The sequence below is a fragment of the Ursus arctos genome, unplaced genomic scaffold (assembly GCF_023065955.2).
Source record: "Ursus arctos isolate Adak ecotype North America unplaced genomic scaffold, UrsArc2.0 scaffold_20, whole genome shotgun sequence".
Classification (NCBI taxonomy): Eukaryota; Metazoa; Chordata; class Mammalia; order Carnivora; family Ursidae; genus Ursus; species Ursus arctos.
In genome coordinates, this window is record NW_026622875.1 from 35762839 (window position 1) to 35771865 (window position 9027).

The following is a 9027-nucleotide window of genomic DNA, read 5'->3' on the forward strand; positions in this document are numbered from 1 at the left end:
TGGAGGGTTGGGGCTGGGCAAAATGAGCGAAGGTAGTCAAAAGGTACAAACTTCTGGTTATAAAACAAGGAAGTTCTGGGGATGTAATGTACAGCATGGTGACTATAGTTACCAGTACTCTATTGTATATTTCAAAGTTGTAAGAGAATAGATTTTAAAAGTTCTTATAAGGAAAACAATTGCAACTATTTGTGGTGATGGATGTTAAGTAGACATATTGAGGTGATCATTAAACAAATGTCAAGTTATGTTGTGCACCTGAAACTAATATAATATTATTTGTCAGTTATATCTCAAAACATTTAAAATAAAACTTACCGCTTTTTTCGTATACAAAAACATAGAAAATTAGGGCATAATTCCTCATCTAGATAATATTTATTAACATTAAAAGCTAGTAATTCATATATATATTAATGTATAATATTCATATATTGATGTAACAGGAAAAATTATGAAAAACTTTGAAATAGGTAAAAAATATTAAGTGTCCTGTTTGGTGTACTATTCCAGCTTATGTGGTTTTGGAGCTATTTTACAACTTTGTATATTGCAGAAAATTGGTAACAATGAAATAATTCTTGTTTATAGAAATGCAAATGAATTGTGTGAAGTGGAATTCAATTGATTTCTACCCTGAGGATAGGTCTATTTTGCAGCTATTTATAAATCATTTTAGCAATTCTTATTGCCCACATGCATGTGGTTCTCTGAATTCTCCTTTGAACTAATTATAACATCTTACTGGTTCCCTCATTAATTAATGAGTTAAATCAAATTTCAGATATTTACTCATTTTAGTTTGTATGAGAGTCATGATTTTACCTTTAAAATATCTTTTAATAGATGGCTACAACATTCAAACAGTGCAAAATGGAATAAAATGAAAAGTGAAAGTCTCTCTCAGGTGCCTGGGTGGCTCAGTCGTTTAAGCCTGTGCCTTGGGCTCAGGTCATGATCCCAGGGTCCCAGGATGGAACCCTGCTTTACGTTCCCTGCTCAGCAGGAAGTCTGCTTCTCCTCTGCCTCTCCCTGCCACTCCCCCTGCCTGTGTGCACTCTCTTTCTCGGACAAATAAACAAATTCTTAAAAAAAAAAAAAGTCTCTCTCCTAGCCAGTTTCACTTTCGTGGACCTTACGGTCTAATGGGGAAGACAGATATTTATCAGATAATGTAAGATAAATGTAAAATTACAGTTCTGAAAAGCATGTTGAAAAAGTGGAACATATTTCTGTGAGAGCAGTTATAGGGTGACCACACCTAGCCAGGACAATCTGGAAAGGCTCTTCTGTTGTAGCAGCAAATGGGCTGAGATCTGAAATGAGTCAGGAAAACTATTGTTTATGCATGTAAAATGGGACCCAATGCAGTGGTGATTCATGGAATCTAAGATGGATAAGTAAGGAAGTTAAAAAAAAAAAAACCTCAGGTTGTTAGGACAGATAGAGAAAATAGAGAAATTTATAAAAGATTTTATTTATTTATTTATTTGAGAGAGAGAGAGGGGAAGCATGAGCAAGGGGAGAGGCAGAGGGAAAAATAGGCTCTCCACTGAGCAGGGAGCCCCAGTCTGGGGCTCTATATCCCAGGACCTTTGGATCATGATCTGAGCCGAAGGCAGATGCTTAACCAACTGAACCACCAACCAGGCGCCCCCAAACTTGAAGTTCTGATGAAGTTAATAATGCAAATTGGAAGGAGAGGCTGTAGAAAGAGCCTGGGTTGTTTGAAATGAAGCGGTTGAAAGAAATGAAAAAGTTGAAGTTATCTTGGGAGTGGGTGGCTAGGGTAAAATAAGGACCTTGGAGATGAAGAAGTTAGGGACCTCTGAGGTCAGTTATTTGTTTGTTTGCCTATGTGGACAATGAGGTCCCCTAGCATTTATTTATGGCAGGGCGTGAAGGTGAGTCATGTGCCCAGTCACAGGTGAATGAGAAGGAATGACCTGAAAGAGGAAAAGCAGGAAGAAACTAGCAGAGGATAATGGTCTGGAGTGTTGAGGATGAGCTCCTATCACTAGAGAGGGCTACAGGGCCAGCAGTGCCCTTGGGGGGTGCCCAATTTCAATTAATTCAAGGTGGTAGAGGAAGGGTTCTGGGCCAGAATGAGGTCATAGGGACTTTGTTGTTTATGGATCAGGAGTTCAATGGGTGTGGGAGAGGTTTTGTGGAAGTGAAGTGTGAAGACAAAGGGTGTGAGACCAGGTTATGGGCAAGGCCGTAGAAGTTTGAAGGGATGGTACCCTGAAAAGTTGTTGAGGTGATGGCCGTAGAAGTTTGAAGGGATGGTACCCTGAAAAGTTGTTGAGGTGATGGTTTTCATTTTGGATGTTGATATTTCAAAGCTAGGACTAGAGCCAAAGTGGATTTAACTCTCAAACATGTTTTGGGGGATGGGTAGGACCTAATGAGTAGCAGCTAATGACTTTTTTTTTTTTTTTCCTGAGCCCAACTAGCAGCCAACAGAATCAGAATCCTTTTGTTTCCTGCTGGGTGAAAAATGATATCTCCTTGCTGATTTAAATTGCATTTCTTTAATTTCAAGTGAGGTTGGGCATATTTCCATGTACTTTTAAAACAATTGTTTTAAATTAGATTGTCTTTTTAGAATTTGTACCAGCTCTTAGTAAATTCAGGAAATTAGCTCTTTGACATATGCATTGCAAATATTTTTTTTCCATTTTTTATTTGTCTTTGACTTTGTTTATGGTGTTTTGTCATGTAGCAGTTTTTTAAATTTCTGTTGTAGATTCACCAATCTTTCTTTTTTTGTAATTCTGGGTTTTGTGGTTCTGGGTTTCTGCTTCTTTCCCCCTCTAATATTATGAATAATTTTACTTGTGATTTGTTTTGGAAGTTTTTGGGATTCTTTTAATAGTAAAATCTTTGTTCTACCTGGAATTAAATTTGGTATAAGAGGTGAGGAAGGGATCCAGCTTAATTTTCTTTCCAGACAGATGTTCAGTTGTCCCAATACCACTTAGCTACTGACATGAAATCTCACCTTTGTCACAAATAAAATTCCAATATAGTTGGGCCTATTTTAGAACAAAGGTTTATGTAAGACTGCATGGTATACTTGAGAAGCATGGCTTGGAGCAAAATAGACTAAATTCTGACTGTAGCAGTTGATGTTGACCTTGGCCAAGGAACTTCTCTGGGTTCCAGTTTTGTTTTTTGTTTTTTGTTTTTTTTTCGTCTTCGAAATGGACATGATCATAGCCTTTGAGGATTACAACCATGTGTGAAATACACGCAGTAGAGCAGTGTAAGCAAGAAAGATCACAGAGGAGAGGAGGTCAGAGGAGTAGGGAGGCAGGTTATCTGGGACCCTGTAGGCCATTGTCAAGGTTTTGTTTTTTCCCGTGAGGGAGATTGGAAACCGCTAAGGATTTTGACCAGACAAGTGATATGATCTAATGTATTTTACAAGGCTTTTGTATTGAAATTATACTGTAGAAGGACGCAGGGCAGAAGTGAATTGCAGTTTTGAGGAGAGAGGTGATGAGGAATTAGACCAGGATGGGCGCAGAGATTTGAGTGGGAAATGATGGGATTCTGGATGGAGTTGCCATCAACTGAGATGAAAAGACTTGTGAGTAGAGCAGGTTTGGAGGCATAAACTGGGAGTTGGGAATTGATCATTAAATGTGTTAAATGTGAGAGATTTACCGCATATCTAAGTATAGATGTCAGGTAGGCACTGTACCCACTGGTGGTTCAGGAGAGAGAGCTGAATTGGAGATGAAATCTGGGAGTCATCAGTATATGGACTGTATTTAATATATATAAAGTCATGTGGCTGAGATGAGATCACCAAGGGAGAAGGAAGGAGTTTGCAAGACTGAGCCCAAGGACTCACTGACATGAAGACATTGAGGAGAAAAGGCAAATCAGCAAAGAAAGCAGGGTAATATGCAGTAAGGCAGGCAGACACCGACAAACAGTGGTGTTTTAGAAGCCAGGATTGGAGTGGTAGGGGTGAAAGCCTGATTGGAGTGGGTTTAAGAGAAGGTGAAGGAAGAGATATTGGAGAGTGAGTACATACCATTCGTTTAAGAAGGTTGGATGAGAAGGAGGGTGGAGGAGATGTTGTTGGGGAGGGAGAGAAAGGAGAATGTATAACACTGTTGCCTGGGAGACTCATGCATTTGTTGATCAACTACAGGCATTGGAGTTGGTGCCTTCCCAAGCATGTCTAACATACCACTGTTGGTATGTGAGATGCTTTTAAGTAGTACTTCAGGGCATACTTTTACAAGCTTCCGTCATCATACTTTGAGTCCACGGTGTATTTTGAAAAATACAACTAGCATTTATGGTGTTATAGAAGTAATGGTATAAAGTTCTTTTTGAAATAAATTTATTTCAATAGAAAAAGTGAATCAGTTTAAAGAAAAAATATTAAAAGCAATACAGGGGCACCTGACTGGCTCAGTCAGAAGAGCATGTGACTCTTGAGCTTGGGGTCATGAGTTCGAGCCCCACGTTGGGGGTAGAGATTACTTAAAAATAAATAAATAAACTTAAAAGCAGTACAAGTAGTTTATAGATGTGGTAAGTTTACACAAATACTTTAAGCTTAGGCAACACATGCTTAGGGCACTTAAGGTCCTTTATAATCTAGCTCCTTATTTGACTGAAGTCACACTTTCTTTCTCAGTCTTCCTAGAGAATCTCTCTCATCACTATTTCCATCCTGATGCTGCATAATATGTCTTCTCTGAATCCTGTGTTTTGACACTGGACTATATTGTTGTTTATATATTCTATCATCTGTGTGTTTTACTTTCTCAATGAGAATTTCATTTTTTTTAAAGATTTTATTTATTTATTTGACAGAGATAGAGACAGCCAGCGAGAGAGGGAACACAAGCAGGGGGAGTGGGAGAGGAAGAAGCAGGCTCCTAGCGGAGGAGCCTGATGTGGGGCTCGATCCCATAACGCCGGGATCACGCCCTGAGCCGAAGGCAGACGCTTAACTGCTGTGCCACCCAGGCGCCCCTCTCAATGAGAATTTCAATCAGCTTCTACCTTCCCCCACTCAAACATACACACCTACACATAAACAATTCTCTTCGCAAGTGCATTTGCTGTGCGGCCTGCTGAACCTTTGTGATGTTGGGGTCTATGGGAAGGGTGGAAAGCCAGAGCTAGGCCAGTGTCTAGGAAGATGGGACCTAAGCTGCTGTAACAGCTGATGCAGGCTACGAGAGCCAGGAGTTCCAGGCACAATGTCCAAAAGTCACAATGATCGCAGACCCAGCTCAGTAGTTGGCAGGATAAGGTGATCTGGCCTGGTGATGAGAACATGCAGCAAGCACTTCCCCGTGGTAGTCTGTGGGCAGTCAGGAAGGGGCAATTGTTAAAGCAAGGGCATCTGCACACAGTCGATTAGATCAACACTTACCTCTGCTCGGTTATGGATGGCCCGGGAAGGAAACCTGCCAGACTCAGGTGAGCGCCAGGATTTCCCATCACTACTGAAGAAGACTCCTGGTTTGTAGAGGCTTATTTTAATGAAACATATCTGGATTTGAATCCTAGCTTCATCTACCTATGTGGCCTCAGTTTCTCTATAAAATAGGGATAATAATTCCTAATAATTATTAATTAACTAAACTGATTGCATGTGAAGAGAACCTAATGCAATAATCAATAATGATAGTAATACTTTATTATTTAGTTAAAAGAAAGTGGAGAATTCTAACAGAGAGATTAGTGAGTAACTAGGTCATGGCTTTACCAGAACTAAGAACGTGGGCACAGTAACTTGACTTATGGTCAGTAAAAGGATAAACTACTTTATTATCTTAAATCATTGGTGGAATGAGCTGGTCAGTATGCCAACCATCCAATAGCATGAAGGGGCTGTATTATTTCTAATGCGAATTGGACCTATGGGGTCCTGGATGCAATTCCATTGCTGTTTTCAGAATGTTAGATCACTTTTGAGTGCTTTTTCTAGTTTTAAAAATAATGTATAGAAATGAAAGAGGACCCAGCCCATAAGTTACTGTGTTCATTTTTTGTTTTGTTTTGTTTTGTTTAACAAATATTTATTGAATGCCTAGCCAATAAAGGCAGTATGCCAACAGACCCCGAAGAAATGGTGGTGAATAAGACAGGGATTGTCTCTGCCCTTACGGAGCCAAATAGGCAACTCATGTCTGGTTAGTGAATTATGATTGTGATACCTGTTAGAAGAAGTGCAGGGTGGAAAGAATGCAGTGAATAGGGGGAATCTGGTCTCACCTGGGGGTGGTTGTTAGGGTGTTTACAATGGGATCTGGAAGATAAACAGAAGTTAGTTGGGTAAAGCAGGGGGAGAAAAAGAGCATTTCAGGAAGAGCGCGTGTTAAGGCCTTGGGGTTGGAGGACCCTGGATTTCCCAGGACTGAAAGATGTTTAGTGTGGCTGGAGGGCAGAGAAGAGTCAGTGTTGCAGAATGTGATTGTGATGCGGATGAAGGCCAGTAGGCAAGGTCTTCTGGATGATATCAAGGAGTTTGGATTTTGCCTTTAAAAAAATGAAGAGGCCAAATGTACTTTAGTGAAATGAACCCAGAGCAGCAGTGTGGAAGGAGGTGGGGAGCAGTGCCAGAATGACGGAGAGAGACCCATTAGGAAGCTACCGTAGTGTTCCAGTTGAGCCGGATCCAGTGGTTCGCTGAGCCGGTGGCCGCCTGGGAGGAGTCGCAGACCAATCTGAGAGAGTCATAGCAGCTCCCTTGGGAATAGGGGCTACTTCGGCCAGAGAAGGAAAGGCAAAGGTTTTATTTTTAGAGCGAAGAGGATATTGGCTGCTTGTCTTCTATCTCCACAGAGAAGGAAAGAAGAAATCATCTTACAACTTAGGGAGAATTTGGGTTTACTTCGTATAGTAATAGACCTGCCAAATAGAAACTGTGTAATTTTTAAATGAGGAGTTTTAAAAGTGAGATAGAGAAATCCATCCAGGAGGCAAGAAGATGAATCCAATGACCTCTTGAACTATTTCCTGTTTCATAATTTCTTATTCCACATTTGCCTAGTACGTCTCTCATGAGTACAAGGATATATTTTTATTTAAAAGTCGTCCCAAACTGGAGCACTGAGGATTCCCAGAAGTTTTTTTGGGAGCATTTACACGCTTTATCAGTGTGAGAAAGAGAGAAGCAGATCTGGATAGCCAGGAACAGCCCTGGAACACAGAGCGAGGCCCTGGCGCTCTGGGGAACACCAACAACCCTCAACACGCCTCCTGTGTGACCATGGCAGGTCAAGGCAAAGACAAGACCCCTTAGTAACCGTGTTTGAGCACAGAGGAAAGCATGAACAACATCCAAACCACAAAAACAACCAAATATCTGCCCTATCCTGGCAGATGGGAATGGTTGCTGCTTCTTTACAGACAACGGCCTTAGTCTCATTCCATTCTTCTTAGCTTCTAGATAAGAATCATGAAGATACCCAAATCCTACAATAAAGCCTTTCTAATAATACCTTTCAGTGAGATGACCTATGGTTCTCCATTACTGCAACAGGTCAAGAGACCCAGCTTTTTCAACTACAGGTGTTTCCACCGGTTTTGGCTTGATCAAGAGCATCAGTAAGCATAAGGAACAGTCTGTGGGTTTTGTACCTTTTCCCACCCGTTTGCTATTGGAATAAAAAGTTCAAATTTTCAGGGCACCTGAGTGACTCAGTCAGTTAAGCCTCCAACTCTTGGTTTTGGCCCAGGTCATGATCTCAGGGTCCCGGGGTCAAGCCCCACGTCAGTTTCCATGCTCATCAGGGAGTCTGCTTGATATTCTCTTTCTCCCTCCCCCTCTGCCCCTCGCCCCACTCGTGCACACATTTCCTCTCTCTCTAATAAATAAATAAATATTTAAAGAAATTCAAATTTTTCTATGTTTTGCTATATCACATAGCTAGTGTCTTCTAATTTCGTACATGATGTCTTGACACCTATAAGATCACGGCGTTCTGGCCAGTTTCTTTGTTAAACATTGTAGCCCACTTCTTTGTCTTTTTATATCACCAAGTTCTTATGTCAGGGGAAGCATAATCATTGACAAAATCTTTGACTTTCTCGTTACCATCTTGCATATGGAAAATTATGCAAATTGACGATATGAAAAGTGTAACAATCTATAACTCAGCCAAATCATACTGCTTGTTCATAATAGTGAGGCTTTTCTATTTGCAGCAAAAGTGGCTCTTTTGTGTTCAAGATTTTTAGTTTGTCCACATCTGTGAGAGAATTCCCAAAGGAACTTTGATCTTGGATGTCTGTGGTTGAGTATTCACGGATGATGCTGATGGTTCATTACTCATGCATGGGCACACTGACTTCTTGCACGTTGCTTTTTCTTTCAGCTAATTCTGGATATAGAACACAGTACTCAGCAACATTGTATATGCAGTACATTTGGGACAGACTTTCGTGGGGAGCGGGGCTGTTTGTAAGTACCTACATTAAATGGCTCTCTGTGCTTGAGAGCTGTGCTGTGGGGAGACATGCAACAATGTTATTCGAGAAACTTACTTCAAAATTACAGAACCCTCACTGCAACTTGTATTACATGCTGGTGAAATATAAATACTTGAGTGAAAACATCATCTTTCTTTACATGCATTTTGGGTGTTTGTATAATTAAAGTGATGGCATATCCATTCTTCATATACTTTTTGTTAGTCCATGCACCATCCCCTCACCCCTCTATTATTTCTGGATGGAAGGCTCCCCTTTGTGAGTCAGCAGTGGGCTGAATGAAGGAGGTGACAGGGGATTATTACGTGACAGTGGCAGCTAAATAATCATTTTATTGTTCTTTGGGAATTAGAATGAGGATGGGGATCAGAATGAGGAAAAGGTCTAAAGAAGAACAGTTTTTGCAGCTAAAAGTATTATCACTTACTTCTATGTAATGTTCCAAATCTTGGATATTCTGAAGATGTCACCCCATTTTGATACTAACAGGGGAGAGAGAGAACCAGGAATGTGGAAAATGCTTAAAACATGGTCAAGATTTTGAGTGTCTTC